Source organism: Schistocerca serialis, chromosome 3 (genome assembly GCF_023864345.2).
Source record: "Schistocerca serialis cubense isolate TAMUIC-IGC-003099 chromosome 3, iqSchSeri2.2, whole genome shotgun sequence".
Classification (NCBI taxonomy): Eukaryota; Metazoa; Arthropoda; class Insecta; order Orthoptera; family Acrididae; genus Schistocerca; species Schistocerca serialis.
The window spans coordinates 1,053,643,702-1,053,663,239 of NC_064640.1; positions in this window are offsets into that span (position 1 = coordinate 1,053,643,702).

Consider the following 19,538-nt stretch of genomic DNA (forward strand, 5'->3'; position numbering starts at 1 on the left):
TCTATGACTTCTTCTTTTAAATCGACTAACGTTTCCATGGAATCGACAGAATTTTCTTTTGGAATACGAGTATCTCCTTTCCGATTCACTATTCCTTGTATATTGCATCCCCCGCTCCCTCCCATTGACGAAATAACACTGAAATTGCGTCGCTATGAAATACTAAGGGGTACTATTTCTCCTTCTAAATCGAATAACGTTTCTATGTAAAGAACAGAATTTTCTTTTGGGATACGAGTTTCTCCTTTACGATTCACTATTCCTTGTATATTGCATCCCCCGCTCCCTCCCATTAACGAATTAACACAGAAATTACATCGCTATGAAATACTATGGGTTCTATGACATCTCCTTCTAAATCGAGTAACGTTTCTATGTAAAGGACAGGATTATTTCTTGGGATACGACTATCTCTTTTCCGATGCACTATTTCTTCTCTACTGCATCCCACTCTCCCTCACAATAACGAATTAACACAGAAATTGCGTCGCTATGAAATACCTTGGGTTCTATGTGTTCTTCTTCTAAATCGAGTAACGTTTCTATGGAAACGACAGGATTTTCTTTGGGGATACGAGTATCTCCTTTCCGTTGCACTGTTCCTTGTATATTGCATCCCCCGCTCCCTCCCATTAACGAATCAACACAGAAATTGCGTCGCTATGGAATACTATGGGTTTTATGACTTCTCCTTCTAAATCGAGTAACGTTTCTATGGAAACGAAAGGATTTTCTTTTGGGATACGACTATCTCCTTTCCGATGCACTATTCCTTCTTTACTGCAACATTCGCTCCGTCAAATTGACGAATTAACACAGAAATGGCATCGCTATGAAATGCCATGGTTGCTATGACATCTCCTTCTAAATCGAGTTACGTTTCTATGGAAAGGACAGGATTTACTTTTGGGATACGAGTATCTCCTTTCCGATGCACTATTCCTTCTTTACTGCATCCCTCGCTCCCTCTCATTCACTAATTAACACAGAAATTGCGTCGCTATGAAATACTATGAGTTCTATGACTTTTACTTCTAAATCGAGTAACATTTCAATGGAAACGATAGGAATTTCATTTGGGACACGAGTATCTCCTTTCTCAATGAACTATTCCTTCTTTACTACATCCCTCGCTCCCTCACATTGAGGAATTAATAGAAATTGCATCGCTATGAAATACTATGGGTTCTATGACTTCTCCTTCTAAATCGAGTGATGTGTCTATGGAAAGTACAGGACTTTCTTTTGGGATACGACTATCTCCTTTCCGATGCACTATTCCTACTTTACTGCATCCTCGCTCCCTCACATCGACGAATTAACACTGACATTGCGTCGCTATGAAATACTATGTGATCTATGACTTTTCCGTCTATATCACGTAACGTTTCAATGTAAACGACAGGATTTTTTTTTGGGTTACGAGTATCTCCTTTCACGATGCACTATGCCTTCTTTACTGCATCCCTCGCTCTCTCACATTAACGAATTAACCCAGAAATTGCGTCGCTAAGAAATACTATGGGTTCTATGACTTCTCCTTCTAAATCGAGTAACGTGTCTATGGAAAGGACAGGAATTTCTTTTGGGATACGACTATCTCCTTTCCGATGCACTATTCCTTCTTTACTGCATCCCTCGCTCCCTCACATTGACGAATTAACACAGAAATTGCGCTGCTATGATATACTATGGGTTCTATGACTTCTCCTTCTAAATCGGGTAACGTTTCTATGTAAAGGAGAGGTTTTTCATTTGGGATACGACTAACTCTTTACCGATGCACTGTTCCTTCTTTACTGCATCCCTCGCTCCCTCACATTAACGAATTATAACAGAAATTGCGTCGCTATGAAATACTATGGGTTCTATGTCTTCTTCTTCTAAACCGAGTAACGTTTCTATGGATACGACAGGATTTTCTTTTGGGATACGAGTATCTCCTTTCCGACGCACTATTCCTTGTATATTGCATACCCCGCTCCCTCCCATTGACGAATTAACACAGAAATTGCGTCGCTATGAAATACTATGGGTTCTATGACTTCCTCTTCTAAATCGGGTAACGTTTATTTGGAAACGACAAAATTTTCTATTGGCATACGAGTATCTCCTTTCCGTTGCACTGTTTCTTGTATATTGCATCCCCCGCTCCCTCCCATTGACGAATTATCACAGAAATTGCGTCGCTATGAAATACTATGGGTTCTATGACTTCTCCTTCTAAATCGAGTAACGTTTCTATGGAAACGACAGGATTTTCCTTTTTGATACGAGTATCTCCTTTCCGAACCACTATTCCTTCTTTACTCCATCCTTCACTCCCACACATTGACGAATAAACACAAAATTGCGTCGCTATGGAATACTATGGGCTTTTTGACTTCTCCTTCTAAATCAAGTAACGTTTCTATGGAAACGAAAGGATTTTCTTATGGGATACGTGTATCTCCTTTCCGATGCTCTATTCCATCTTTACTGCATCCTACGCTCCCTCACATTGACGAATTAACACAGAAATGGCATCGCTATGTAATACTATGGTTTCTATGACATCTCCTTCTAAATCGAGTTACGTTCCTATGGAAAGGACAGGATTTAATATTGGGATACGAGTATCTCCTTTCCGATGCACTATTCCTTCTTTACTGCATCCCTCGCTCCCTCACATTCACGATTTAGCACTGAAATAGCGTCGCTATGAAATACTATGAGTTCTATGATTTCTCCTTCTAAATCGAGTAACATTTCAATGGAAACGGCAGGATATTCTTTTGGGACACGAGTATCTCCTTTCCCAATGCACTATTCCTTCATTACTACATCCCTCGCTCCCTTACATTGAGGAATTAACACAGAAATTGCGTCGCTATGAAATACTATTCGTTCTATGACTTCTCCTTCTAAATCGAGTGATGTGTCTATGGAAAGGACAGGATTTTCTTTTGGGATACGACTATCTCCTTTCCGATGCACTATTCCTTCTTTACTGCATCCTCGCTCCCTCACATTGACGAATTAACACTGACTTTGCGTCGCTATGAAATACTATGTGTTCTATGGCTTTTCCGTCTAAATCACGTAACGTTTCTATGTAAACGACAGGATTTTCTTTTGGGATACGAGTATCTCCTTTCCGATGCACTATTCCTTCTTTACTGCATCCTCGCTCCCTCACATTGACGAATTAACACTGACATTGCGTCGCTATGAAATACTATGTGTTCTATGGCTTTTCCTTCTAAATCACGTAACGTTTCTATGTAAACTTCAGGATTTTCCTTTGGGATACGAGTATCTCCTTTCACGATGCACTATGCCTTCTTAACTGCATCCCTCGCTCTCTCACATTGACGAATTAACCCAGAAATTGTGTCGCTATGAGATACTATGGGTTCTATGACCTCTCCTCCTAAATCGAGTAACGTGTCTATGGAAAGGACAGGATTTTCTTTTGGGATACGACTATCTCCTTTCCGATGCACTATTCCTTCTTTACTGCATCCCTCGCTCCCTCACATTAACGAATTAACACAGAAATTGCGCCGCTATGAAATACTATGGGTTCTACGACTTCTCCTTCTAAATCGAGTAGCGTTTTCATGTAAAAGAGAGGATTTTCATTTGGGATACGACTAACTCTTTTCCGATGCACTGTTCCTTTATTTACTGCATCCCTCGCTCCCTCACATTAACGAATTAACTAAGAAATTGCGTCGCTATGAAATACTATGGGTTCAATGTCTTCTTCTTCTAAACCGAGTAACGTTTCTATGGATACGACAGGATTTTCTTTTGGGATACGAGTATCTCCTTTCCGACGCACTATTCCTTGTATATTGCATCCCCCGCTCCCTCCCATTGACGAATTAACACAGACATTGCGTCGTTATCAAATACTATGGGTTCTCTGACTTCTACTTCTAAATCAAGTTACGTTTCTATGTAAAGGACAGGATTTCCTTTGGGATACGACTATCTCTTTTCCGATGCACTATTGCTTCTTTAATGCATCCCTCGCTCCCTCACATTAACGAATTAACTCAGAAATAGCGTCGCTATGTAATACTATGGGTTCTATGATTTCTTCTTTTAAATCGACGAACGTTTCCATGGAATCGACAGGATTTTCTTTTGGATTACGAGTATCTCCTTTCCGATTCACTATTCCTTGTATATTTCATCCCCCGCTCCCTCCCATTGACGAATTAACACAGAAATTGCGTCGCTATGAAATACTATGGGTTCTATTTCTCCTTCTAAAACGAGTAACGTTTCTATGTAAAGGACAGGATTTTCTTTTGGGATACGACTATTTCTTTTCCGATGCACTATTCCTTCTCTACTGCATCCCTCTCTCCCTCACATTAACGAATTAACACAGAAATTGCGTCGCTATGGTATACTATGGGTTCTATGTGTTCTTCTTCTAAATGGAGTAACGTTTCTATGGAGACGACAGGAATTTCTTTTGGGATACGAGTATCTCCTTTCCGTTGCACTGTTCCCTGTATATTGCATCCCCCGCTTCCTCCCATTGACGAATTAACACAGAAATTGCGTCGCTATGAAATACTATGGGTTCAATGACATCTCCTTCTAAATCGAGTAACGTTTCTATGGAAAGGACAGGATTTACGTTTGGCATACGAGTATCTCCTTTCCGATGCACTATTCCCTCTTTACTGCATCCATCGCTCCCTCTCATTCACTAATTAACCCAGAAATTGCGTCGCTATGAAATACTATGAGTTCTATGACTTCTCCTTCTAAATCGAGTAACATTTCAATGGAAACGGCAGGATTTTCTTTTGGGACACGAGTATCTCCTTTCTCAATGCACTATTCCTTCTTTACTACATCCCTCGCTCCCTCACATTGAGGAATTAACACAGAAATTGCGTCGCTATGAAATACTATGGGTTCTATGACTTTTCCGTCTAAATCACGTAACGTTTCTATGTAAACGACATTATTTTCTTTTGGGATACGAATATCTCCTTTCACGATGCACTATGCCTTCTTTACTGCATCCCTCGTTCTCTGACATTGACGAATTAACCCAGAAATTGCGTCGCTATGAAATACTATGGGTTCTATGACTTCTCCTTGTAAATCGAGTAACGTTTCTATGTAAAGGACAGGATTTTCTTTTTGGATACGAGTGTCTCCTTTCCGATGCACTATTCCTTGTATATTGCATCCCCCACTCCTTCCCATTAACGAATTAACACAGAAATTGCGTCGTTATCAAATACTATCGGTTCTATGACTTCTCATTCTAAATCGAGTAACGTTTCTGTGGAATGGACAGGATTTCCTTTTGGGATACGACTATCTCTTGTCCGTTGCACTATTTCTTCTTTATTGCATCCCTCGCTCCGTCACATTGACGAATTAACACAGAAATTGCGTCGCTATGAAATACTATGGGTTCTATGACTTCTTCTTCTGAATCGAGTAACGTTTCTATGGAAATGACAGGATTTTTCTTTGGGACACGAGTATCACCTTTCCTGATGCACTATTCCTTCTTTACTACATCCCTCGCTCCCTCACATTGAGGAATTAACACAGAGATTGCGTCGCTATGAAATACTATGGGTTCTATGACTTCTCCTTCTAAGTCGAGTAACTTGTCTATGGAAAGGACAGAATTTTCTTTTGGGATACGACTATCTCCATTCCGATGCACTATTCCAGCTTTACTGCACCTTCTCATTGACGATTTAACACAGAAATTGGGTCGCTATGAAATACTATGGGTTCTATGACTCCTTCTTCTAAATCGAGTAACGTTTCTATGGAAACGACAGGATTTTCTTTTGGGATACGAGTATCTCCATTCTGATGCACTATTCCTTCTTTATTGCATCCCCCGCTCCCTCACATTGACGAATCAACGTAGAAATTGCTTCGCTACGAAAAACTATGGATTCTATGACATCTCCTTCTAAATCTAGTAACGTCTCTATGGAAGCGACAGGATTTTTATTTGGGATACGGGCAATCCCTTTCCGATGCACTATTCCTTCTTTACTGCGTCCCTCACTCCCTCACATTGTTGAATTATCACGGAAATTGCTTCGCTATGAAATACTATGGGTTCTATAACTTCTTGTTCTAAATCGAGTAACGTTTCCATGGAAACGACAGTATTTTCTTTTTGTATACGACTATCTCCTTACCGATGAACTATTCCCTCTTTACTGCATCCCTCGGTCCCTCACACTCACGAATTAACACAGAAATTTTGTAGCTATGAAATACTATGGGTTCTATGACTTCTCCTTCTAAATCGAGTAACGTTTCTATGGAAAGGACATGTTTTTCTTTTGGGATACGAGTGTCTCCTTTCCGATGCACTATTCCTTCTTTACTGCATACCTCGCTCCCTCACATTGACGAATTAACACAGAATTTGTGTCGCTATGAAATACTGTGGGTTCTTTGACTTCTCGTTCTATATCGAGTGACGTGCCTATGGAAAGGACAGGATTTTCTTTTGGGATACGACTGCCTCCTTTCCGATGCACTATTCCTTCTTTACTGAATCTTCTTTCCAATCATTATTCGGTGGTGGCACCGCCAGACACCACACTTGCTTGGTGGTAGCTTTAAATCGGCCGTGGTCCATTAGTACATGTCGGACCCGCTTGTCGCTACTGTGTGATCGCTGACCGAGCGCTACCACAAGGCAGGTCTCGAGATACGGACTAGCACTCGCCCCAGTTGTACGGACGAAATTGCTAGCGACTACACGGACGAAGCATTGCTCATTTGCCGAGCAGATAGTTAGAATAGCCTTCAGCTACGTCCATGGCTACGACCTAGCAAGGCGCCATTAGTAAAGTGGCATGTATCTATGGAATCTCTCTTATATCGTCAATAGCGATGTACCAAGAATGTAATAAAGTTAAGTATTACAGAAGCTACGTACTTTACTTTAATGCATTCATTACGTATCCAGTTACAGACCTATAACTGGCCTGCTAAACGCGTGCCTTTCGGCTACTTCCGTGGCATGGCTGTCTTGCTACGCCACAACAGTTGGCGACGAGTCAACGGAAATGGGTCTTGTTCTTTCTAACTGCTTACATTTACTTGTCATGGCTTCGCCTGATGTACTGTCCGAATTTTATCGCTTGCAGAATCAGCAGACGCAGGCGTTATTGGATGCCCTTGCACAGCTCGTTCAGGGTCAAAGTGCACTGCAAAACGATGCGGCCACCTCCGCTTCACCGCTACCGCAGCCACAACACGCAGTTGCACCCCAGTTGCGGCCTTTTGATTCAGCCCAGGAATCATGGACGGAGTGGTCACGCCAATTTGGATTCCATCTCGCCGCCTACAGAATTCAAGGTAATGAGCGGCAGCCGTTTTTGCTTTCGTGTGTAGGTGTGTCCACCTACGGTGTAATAGTGAAATTGTTTCCCCGACGCGACGTAGCGACTCTGTCCTACGAATAAATTTTGTCTGCATTGGATGCCTATTTCAAGGAAACAGTCAATGTCGTTGCAAGAAGGTATACTTTCTTTCGTACAAAACGTACGGCCCGTCAGACTAATAGGGAGTGGGTTGCAACATTGCAAGGCCTTAGAAGGGATTGTGCTTTTGAGTGTGAATGTGGACTCCCTTATTCAGATACAATGGTACGTGATGCAATTGCACATAACGTTTCTGATGTTCGTATACGGGAACAGATTTTGAAACTAGTTAATCCCTCCCTTCAGCAAGTGATAGACATATTAGATAGACAAGACACACTTGACTTTGCTCAGGAATCATTTGCAACTTCGCCAGCCGTGTGTACCATCAACCAGCCCGCCGGGCGCGCTGCGCGGACCGATAAATTGCCCTCGCGCACGTCCACGCAGCAGCCGCCACGCTCTAAATCAGGTGTGCCGCGCAAGCATAGAAATGCAGTGAAATCATGCCCACGGTGTGCAACTAGACACTCGTGTGACACTTGCCCGTCACGCCAAGCTATTTGTTTTGACTGTAATAAAAAAGGACATGTTCAAAGTGTTTGTCAGAAAAAGCTCAAATCAGACAATCACAATCGTTCCCGGCCCTTTGCTTCGCGCCGGAATCGAACCAAGGACACTCAGGCTCGTGGACCTTCGCCCGTGGACATTCATGTAGTTAATTCCGCTTCGTCCAGTGCCACTTTCTCTAACAGTGACTGTGTTTGTCCCACAAAACGTGTGCGTCGACGTCGCCGGAAATCACGTCAATTAGCAAGTGATGCTGTACCTGTATCAGTTCAAATTGCACGAGACAGTGGCTCTTGTCGTCAGCAGGACAATTAACTTTTTGTAGATTTGGACTTTAATGGCAAGGTCATACCATTCCAGCTCGATACCGGAGCTGCTGTTTCATTGATCAATCACGACACATACAAACAACTGGACAAACCTCCGTTGCGTGCCGCAAATGTTAAGTTACATAGTTATTCAGGTCAGTATATCCCTGTGTTAGGACAGTGCAGCCTTCTTGCTACATACAAGGGACAAACAAAACTTGTGTCATTTTACGTTCTTCGTTCTTCTTTCGCAGTGAACTTATTTGGTTTCGATTTATTTCAATTGTTTAACTTGTCTACTGTAAATCAGATCCTATCAGTGAATCAGACTGTGCCTTCAGACAGTGTTTCTCGTCTGTGTGAAGAATTTGCAGACATTTTTGCACCGGGCCTTGGTTGCGCTAAGAACTATGAAGCACATTTGGAACTGAAAGTCAACGCGCAACCGAAATTTTTCAGAGCGCGCAATGTTCCTCACGCATTGCGTGATGAGGTCGCAAGAACATTACACGATTTAGAATCACAAGTTGTCACTGAACGTGTGCAAGCTTCTCTCTAGGCCTCACACTTAGTAATTTTGCCGAAAACTTCCGGAAAATTGAGACTTTGTGTGGACTTCAAGGGAACAGTGAATCCACAATTAGTGATTGCTACCTATACTTTACCCCGCCCGGAAGATCTTTTTGATAAACTGTGCCCGGGTAAATATTTTTCGAAGTTGGACCTAGCAGATGCGTACTTGCAAATACCAGTGGACGAGGATTCCCAGCGCGTCTTGGTGGTTAACACGGATCTTGGTTTGTACCGATTCAAAAGACTGCCATTCGGGTGTGCCTCCGCCCCTGCATTGTTTCAGCAATATCTGCAAACTGTTTGTGCATCGGTCCCTACTGCTGCGAACTATCTGGACGATATTGTGATCTCCGGAAGGACAGCCGACGAACATTTAGTAAATCTAAGAACATTATTTCAGGTATTGCGACAAAATGGTCTTCGCTTGCGGAAGGACAAATGTGTGCTTTTTGCTCGTGACTTGCCATATCTGGGACATGTAATCAATGGCCAAGGCATCCATCCCAGTCCAGAACACCTCCGTGCCACACACGACTTGCCTTCGCCGCAGACTTTGCAGCAGCTACAGATTGTGTTGGGTAAAATTAACTATTATCATCGCTTTCTGTGCAATGCCTCTTCCATTTCAGCTCCGCTTCATCGCTTACGCCGTAAAGGTGTTCCGTTCGTCTGGACGACGGACTGCGAACGCGCCTTTCGCCAGTTGAAATTGGCGTTGCTTTCAAATACTTGCCTTACGCCATTCGATCCCCAGAAACCCCTTTTCTTGATGGTAGATGCATCGGATTTCGGGATCGGTGCTGTGCTTGCGCACTGAGATAGGTCGCATGATCGCCCTATTGCCTTTGCGTCCAAATTGCTCTCGTCTGCGCAAAGAAATTACTCGCAGATAGAGAAAGAAGCTTTGGCTCTCGTCTTTGGTGTTGCAAAGTTTCATGATTTCTTGTATGGTCGTCACTTTACCATCATCACAGACCACAAACCTTTGACGTCGCTTTTTCATCCAAACAAGCCTGTACCTCCACGTACAGCGCAGAAATTCATACGCTGGTCTATTTTCCTCTCACAGTACCGCTACGATATCTTGTATCGGTCCACTGCTAAGCACGGAAACGCCGATGCGTTGTCCCATTTGCCTGTTGCTGAGGATAGATCATTCGATTCTTCCGAACTTGCTTGCATGATCATTGATTCGGAAACCGATGAAGTGGTCGAATCGTTTCCGATTGATTTTCGTCGTGTAGCTACAGCCACAGCTGCTGACCCGGTCCTTGCTGCCGTTTTGCGTTTTGTTGCTACGCAATGGCCTTTGTCAGAGTCTCGGATCGAGGATCCGTTGGTTCGCCGATTTTTTGCTCACAAGGAGAGACTTTTTGTTCGACATGGTGTTTTGTTGTTGCGTTCTGATAATGATCAGTCCAGAGTCGTGGTCCCACGTTCGTTACAGTCCTCTGTTTTACGGCTTCTTCACCCAGGACATTGGGGTATAGTGCGAACGAAACAACTTGCTCGTCAGCACTGTACTTGGTTCGGAATCGATGCTGCGATTACGAATATGTGTTCTTCTTGCATGGCGTGTGCCGAACAATAATCCGCACCGCCGCGGAAAGTCTTTGCATGGCCAAAAGCCACTTCCCCTTGGCAACGCTTGCATATCGATTTTGCTGGTCCATTCTGGAATGCTCGATGGTTGGTTCTGGTAAATGCCTTCAATAATTTTCCTTTTGTTGTTCGGATGTCTTCCACGACGTCATCTGCCACCATCCAAGCGTTGTCTGCAATCTTATGCATTGAAGGTCTTCCGCAGACTATTGTTTCCGACAATGGCCCACAGATCATGTCCGCAGAGTTTCAGTCATTCTGCCTGGCTAATGGTATTCAACATCTGACATCCGCGCCGTTTTCGCCTCAGTCAAACGGTGCCGCTGAACGATTGGTCCGGACTTTGAAGTCACAGATGTTGAAGTTGAAAGAGTCGCATTCTAGGGAGGACGCATTGTTGCTCTTTTTGTCATCGTATCGCTCTCAGCCCCAAGATGGTCGATCGCCGGCTGAGTTGCTCCACGGTCGTCCTCATCGAACCTTGATGTCTTTGCTGCATCCGCCGCATCAGGTTCCTGTGCAGCGGCAGACACCTGCTTTTGCTCCAGGCAACGTTGTATACTATCGCAACTATCGAGGTTCACGGCGTTGGCTCACGGGGCGCATTCTTCGCTGCATCGGCCGCGCTATGTATCTGGTTTTGGGGGCCTCTGGTGAGGTGCGTCGGCCTCTCAATCAGCTTCGCCTCTGTCGTCGCACGGGTTCTGCCGCTCCCCGTCTTTCAGCGACGGTGCCGTCCGGTCAGCGCCCTGGGGACCCATCTACTGGCTCGCCTCATCCCCACGTGTTACCGAGGATGCCTTCCATTTTGACCCATGGCGACGCGCCGCCGCAGCCGACGCCGCCGCCGCCACCTGTTCTCCCACCGGCGCCGCCCGCAGTGGACGCTTCGCTGCTGCCGCCGGGCGCCTCCCTGGGTCACGCGCCGCAGATCGCTTCCCGTGACCAGCTGTCCTCCGCCATGGAACTCTTGCCCGCTCCGGACCTCATGGCGTCTTCGCGCATCAGGTACCCCGACGCAATGGAGGTCGACCCTTCGGCCCCTCCTGTCTCTCATACACCGCATGTTGACGTGCACCCTCGTCTAGGTTTTCAGGCGTTTCGTAGCTCCCCTCGGACCGAATGGCCGGGTGCGGGTGGCACAGCCTCGCCTGTTGTTAGGATCCCCACCTCATCGCATACGTCAACATGGGGTCCTCCCCACGGCGGGCGGAAGCCTTATAACACGACCGTTCGCCGATTTGCGGGGGAGGAATGTGGTGTCACCGCCAGACACCACACTTGCTAGGTGGTAGCTTTAAATCGGCCGCGGTCCATTAGTACATGTCGGACCCGCTTGTCGCCACTGTGTGATCACAGACCGAGCGCCCACACAAGGCAGGTCTCGAGATACGGACTAGCCCTCGCCCCAGTTCTACGGACGACTTTGCTAGTGACTACACGGACTAAGCATTGCTCATTTGCCGAGCAGATAGTTAGAATAGCCTTCAGCTACGTCCATGGCTACGACCTAGCAAGGCGCCATTAGTAAAGTGGCATGTAGATATGGAATCTCACTTATATCGTCAATAGCGATGTACCAAGAATGTAATAAAGTTAAATATTACAGAAGCTGCGTACTTTTCATTATAACATTCATTACGTATCCTGTTACAGACCTATAACTGGCCTGCTAAACGCGTGCCTTTCGGCTAATTCCGTGGCGTGGCTGTCTTGCTACGCCACAACATATTCCATCTTTACTGCATCCCTTGCTCCCTCACATTGACGAATTAACACAGAAATGGCGTCGCTATGAAATACTATGGGTTCTATGACTTCTCCTTCTAGATCGAGTAGCGTTTCTATGGAAAGGACATGATTTTGTTTAGGGATACGAGTATCTCCTTTCCGATGCACTATTCCTTTTTTACTGCATCCCTCGCTCCATCACATTGACGAATTAACACAGAAATTGCGTCGCTATGAAATACTATGGGATCTATGACTTCTCCTTCGAAATCGACTAACGAATCTATGGAGACGACAGGATTTTCTTTTGGGATACGAGTATCATCTTTCCGATGCACTATACCTTCTTTACTGCATCCCTCGATCCCTCACATTGACGAATTAACACAGAAATTGCGTCGCTATGAAATACGATGGCTTCTATGACTTCTGCTTCTAAATAGAGTAACGTTTCTATGGAAACAAAAGGATATTCCTTTGGGATACGAGAATCTCCTTTCCTATACACTATTGCTTCTCTACTGCATCCTTCGCTCCCTCACATTGACGAATTAACACAGATATGGCGTCGCAATGTTATTCTATGGGTTCTATGACATCTCCTTCTAAATCTAGTAACGTTTCCATGGAAGCTACAGGATTTTCTTTTGGGATACGACTATCTCCATTCCGATGCACTATTCCTTCTTTACTGCATCCCTTGCTTCTTCAAATTGACGAATTAACACAGAAATTGCGTCGCTACGAAATACTATGACTTCTAAGTCTTCTCCTTCTAAATGGAGTAACGTTTCTATCGAAAGGACATGGTTCTCTTTAGGGATACAAGTATCTCTATTTCGATGCACTACTGCATCTATACTGCATCCCTCACTCCCTCACATTGACGAATTAACACAGAATTTGCATCGCTATGAAATACTATGGCTTCTATGACTTCTCCTAAATCGATTAACGTGTGTATGGAAAGGACTGGATTTTCTTAGGGATACAGCTATCTCATTTGGGATGCACTATTTCATCTTCACTGCATCCCTCGCTCCTTGACATTGAAGAATTAACATAGGAATTGCGTTGCTATGCAATACTACCAGCTCTATGACTTCTCCTTCTAAATTGAGTAACGATTCTATGGAAACGACAGGATTTTTGTTTGGGATACGAGTATCTCCTTTCCCATGCACTATTCCGTCTTTGCTGCATCCCTCGCTCCTTCACATTGACGAATTAACACAGATATTGCGTCGCTATGAATTACTATGGGTTCTATGACTTCTCCTTCTAATTCCAGTAACGTTTCTATGGAAAGGACTGGATTTTCTTTGGGTTACGACTATCTCCTTTCCGATGCACTACTCCTTCTTTACTGCATCCCTCGCTCCTTCACATTGGCGAATTAACACAGAAATTGCGTCGCTATGAAATACTATGGGTTCTATGACTTCTTCTTCTAAATCGAGTAACGTTTTTGTTTTGGGATACGGCTATCTCCTTTCCGATGCACAATTCCCTCTTTACTGGATCCCTTGCTCCCTCACATTGACGAATTAACACAGAAATTGCGTCGCTATGAAATACTATGGGTTCTATGACTCCTCCTACTAAATCGAGTGGCGTTTCTATGGAAAGGACATGATTTTGTTTAGGGATACGAGTATCTCCTTTCCGATGCACTATTCCTCCTTCACTGCATCCTTCGCTCCATCACATTGACGAATTAACACAGAAATTGCGTCGCTACGAACTTCTGTGGGTTCAAAGACTTCTTCTTCTAAATCGAGTAACGTTACTATGTAAACGACTGGATTTTCTTTTGGGATACGAGTATCTCCTTTCCGATGCACTTTTCCTTCTTTACTGCATACCTTGCTCTATCACACTGACGAATTAACACAGATATTGCGTCGCTGTGGAATACTATGTCTTCTATGACATCTCCTTCTAAACCGAGTAATGTTTCTATGGTAACGACAAAATTTTCTTTAGGGCTGCGAGTATCTCCTTTCCGATGCACTATTCCTTCTTCACTGCATCCCTCGCTCCCTCACATTGACGAATTAACACAGAAATTGCGTCGCTATGAAATACTATGGGATCTATGACTTCTCCTTCGAAATCGACTAACGTGTCTATGGAGACGAAATGATTTTCTTTTGGGATACGAGTATCATCTTTCCGATGCACTATTCCTTCTTTACTGCATCCCTCGATCCCTCACATTGACGAATTAACACAGAAATTGCGTCGCTATGAAATACGATGGGTTCTATGACTTCTGCTTCTAAATAGAGTAACATTTCTATGGAAACGAAATGATATTCCTTTGGGATACGAGAATCTCCTTTCCTACACACTATTGCTTCTTTACTGCATCCGTCGCTTCCTCACATTGACGAATTAACACAGATATGGCGTCGCTATGTTATTCTATATGTTCTATGACATCTCCTTCTAAATCTAGTAACGTTTCTATAGAAGCTACAGGAATTCCTTTTGGGATACGACTATCTCCATTCCGATGCACTATTCCTTCTTTACTGCATCCCTTGCTCCTTCACATTGACGAATTAACACAGAAATTGCGTCGCTATGAATTGCTATGAGTTCTATGTCTACTCCTTCTAAATCGAGTAACGTTTCTGTGGAAACGACTGGATTTTCTTCTGGGGTACGACTATCACCTTTCCGATGCACTATTCCGTCTTTACTGCATCCCTCGCTCCCTCACATTGACTAATTTACACAGAAATTGATCGCTATGAAATACTATGAGTTCTAAGAATTCTCCTTCTAAATGGAGTAACGTTTCTATCGAAAGGACATGATTTTCTTTAGCGATACGAGTAGCTCTTTTTCGATGCACTACTGCATCTTTACTGCATCCCTCGCTCCCTCACATTGACGAATTAACACAGAAATTGCGTCGCTATGAAATACTATGGCTTCTATGACTTCTCCTAAATCGAGTAACGTGACTATGGAAAGGACTGGATTTTCTTAGGGATACAACTATCTCATTTGGGATGCAGAATTTCATCTTCACTGCATCCCTCGCTCCTTGACATTGAAGAATTAACACAGGAATTGCGTCGCTATGCAATACTATCAGCTCTATGACTTCTGCTTCTAAATTGAGTAACGATTCTATGGAAACGACAGGATTTTTGTTTGGGATACGAGTATCTCCTTTCCGATGCACTATTCCGTCTTTACTGCATCCCCCGCTTCCTCACACTGACGAATTTACACAGAAATTGCGTCGCTATGAAATACTATGGGATCTTTGACTTCTCATTATAAATCGAGTAACGTTTCTATGGAAAGGACTGGATTTTCTTTGGGATACGACTGTCTCATTTCCGATGCACTATTCCTTCTTTACTGCATGCCTCGCTCCTTCACACTGACGAATTAACACAGAAATGTCGTCGCTATGAAATACTATGGGTTCTATGACTCCTCCTTCTAAATCGAGTAACGTTTCAATGGAAAGGACATGATTTTCTTTATTGATACGAGTATCTCCTTTCCGATGTACTATTCCATCTTTACTGCATTCCTCGCTGCCTCTTATTGACGAATTAACACAGAAATGGTGTCGCTACGAAGTACTATGGCTTCTACGACTTCTCTTAAATCGAGTAACGTGTAGATCGAAAGGACATGATTTTCTTTTGGGATACGAGTATCTTCTTTCCGATGCACTATTCCCTCTTTACTGCTTCCCTCGCTCCTTCACATTGACGAATTAACACAGATATTGCGTCGCTATGAAATACTATGTGTTCTATGACTTCTCCTTCTAAATCGAGTAACGTTTCTATTGAAAGGACTGGATTTTCTTTGGGATACGACTATCTCCTTTCCGATGCACTACTCCTTGTTCACTGCTTCCCTCGCTCCTTCACATTGGCGAATTAACACAGAAATTGCGTCGCTATGAAATACTATGTGTTCCATGACTTTTCCTTTTAAATCGAGTAACGTTTCTATGGAGACGACAGGAATTTCTTTTGGGATACGAGTATCTCCTATCCCGATGCTCTATTCCTTCTTTACTGCATCCCTCGATCTCTCATTTTGACGAATTAACACAGAAATTGCGTCGCTATGAAATACTATGGGTTCTATGACTATTCGTTCTAAATGGAGTAACATTTCTATGGAAACGGCAGGATTTTCTTTTGGGATACGAATAGCTAATTTCCGATGCACTACTCCTTCTTTACTGCGTCCCACGCTACCTAACATTGACGAATTAACACAGAAATAGCGTCCCTATGAAATACTATGGATTCTATGACATCTCCTTCTATATCGAGGAACGTTTCTATGAAAACGACAAAATTTTCTTTTTGGATACGATTATCTCCTTTCCGATGAACTATTCCTTCTTTACTGCATCGCTCGCTCCCTCACATTGACGATTGAACACAGAAATTGCGTCGTTATGAAATACTATGTGTTTTATGACTTCTCCTTCTAAATCGAGTAACGTTTCTATGGAGACGACGGGAATTTCTTTTGGGATACGAGTATCTCCTTTCCCGATGCTCTATTCCTTCTTTACTGCATTCCTCGCTCCCTCATTTTGACGAATTAACACAGAAATTGCGTCGCTATGAAATACTATGGGTTCTATGACTATTCTTTCTAAATGGAGTACCGTTTCTATTGAAACGGCAGGATTTTCTTTTTGGATACGAATATCTAATTTCCGATGCACTACTCCTTCTTTACTGCATCCCACGCTACCTAACATTGACGAATAACCACAGAAATAGCGTCCCTATGAAATACTATGGGTTCTATGACTTCTCCTTCTAAATCGAGTAACATTTCAATGGAAACGACAGGATATTCTTTTGGGAGACGAGTATCTCCTTTCTGATGCACTACTCCTTGTATATTGCATCCCCCGCTCCCTCCCATTGACGAATTAACACAGAACGTGCGTCGCTATGTTATACAATGGGTTCTATATCTTCTCCTTCTAAATCGAGAAACGTGTCTATGGAAAGGACTGGATTTTCTTTTGGGATACATCGATCTCGTTTCCGATGCACTATTCCTTCTTTACTGCGTACCTCGCCCTATCACACTGACGAATTAACACAGAAATTGAGTCGCTGTGGAATACTATGTGTTCTATGACATCTCCTTCTACATCGAGTAACGTTTCTATGGAGACGACAGGATTTTCTTTTGGGATACGAGAATCTCCTTTCCTATGCACTATTACTTCTTTACTGCATCCTTCGCTCCCTCACATTGACGAATTAACACAGAAATAGGGTCGCTATAAATTACTGTTTGTTCTATGACTTCTCCTTCTAAATCGAGTAACGTTTCTATGGAAACGACAGGATTTTCTTTTGGGATACGACTATCTCCATTCCGATGCACTATTCCTTCTTTACTGCATCCCTTGCTCCTTCACATTGACGAATTTACACAGAAATTGATCGCTATCAAATACTCTGAGGTCTAAGACTTCTCCTTCTAAATGGAGTAACGTTTCTATCGAAAGGACATGATTTGCTTTGGGGATACGAGCATCTCTTTTTCGATGCACTACTGCATCTTTACTGCATCCCTCGCTCCCTCACATTGACGAATTAATACAGAAATTGCGTCGCTATGAATTACTATGTGTTCTATGACTTCTATTTCTAAATAGAGAAACGTTTCTATGGAAACGACAGGATTTTCTTTTGGGATACGAGTATCTCCTTTTAGATGCACTATTCCGTCTTTACTGCACCCCCCCCCTCCCTCACATTGACAAATAAACACAGAAATTGCGTCGCTGTGAAATACTATGTGTTATATGACTTCTCCTTCTAAATCGAGTATTGTTTCTATGAAAACGACAGGATTTTCTTTTGGGATACGAGTATCTCCTTTCCGATACACTATTCCTCCTTTACTGCATACCTCGCTCCCACACATTGACGAATTAACACAGAAATTGCATCGCTATGAAATTCTATGGGTTCTATGACTTCTCCTTCTAAATCGAGTAACGTTTCTATGGAAGCGACAGGATTTTCGATTGTGTTACGATTATCTCCTTTCCGATGCACTGCTCTATCTTAACTGCATCCCTCGCTCCCTCACATTTACGAATTAATACAGATATTGCGTCGCTATGAAATACTATGAGTTTAATGTCTTCTCCATCTAAATCGAGTAACGTTTCTATGGAAAGGACTGGATATTCTTTTGGGATACGAGTACCTCCTTTCCGATGCACTATTCCTTCCTTACTGCATCCCTCGCTCCCTCTCATTGACGAATTAACACAGATATTGCGTCGCTATGAAATACTAAGGGCTCTATGACATCTCCTACTAATTCGAGCAACATTTGTATGGAAACGACAATATTTTCTTTTGGGATACGAGTATCTCCTTTCCGAAGCACTATTCCTTCTTTACTGCATCCCTCGCTCCTTCACATTAACGAATTATCACAGAAATTGCGTCGCTATGAAATACTATGTTTTCTATGTTTTCTTCTAAATCGAGTAACGTTTCTATGCAAACGACAAGATTTTCTTTTGGGATATGAGTATCTCCTTTCCGATGCACTATTCCTTCTTTACTGCATACTTCGCTCAATCATATTGACGAATTAACTCATATATTGCGTCGCTATGAAATAATATGTGTTTCATGACTTCTCCTTCTAAATCGAGTGTTGTTACTATGGTAGCGACAGGATTTTCTTTAGGGATACGAGTATCTCCTTTCCGATGCACTACTCCATCTTTACTGCATCCCACGCTCCCTCACATTGACAAATAATAACAGAAATTTCACCGCTATGATATGCTATGAGTTCCATGTGTTCTCCTTCTAAATCGAGTAACGTTTCAATACAAACGACAGGATTTTCTTTTCTGATACGAGTATCTCCTTTCTGATGCACTACTTCTTGTATATTGCATCCCTTGCTGCCTCCCATAGACGAATTAACACAGAAATTGCGTCCCTATGAAATACTATGGGTTCTATGACATCTCCTTCTAAATCGAGTACCGTTTCTATGGAAGCCAGAGGATTTTCATTTGGGATAGGAGTATCTCCTTTCCGATGCAGTACTCCATCTTCACTGCATCTCTCGCTCCCTCACTTTGACGAATTAACACAGAAATTGCGTCGCTATGAAATACTATGCGTTCTATGACTTCACCTTCTATACCGAGTAACGTTTGTATGGAAACGACAGGATTTTCTTTTGGGATACGAGTATCTCCTTTCCGATGCACAATTCCTTCTGTACTGCATCCTTCGCTCCATCACATTGACGAATTACCACAGAG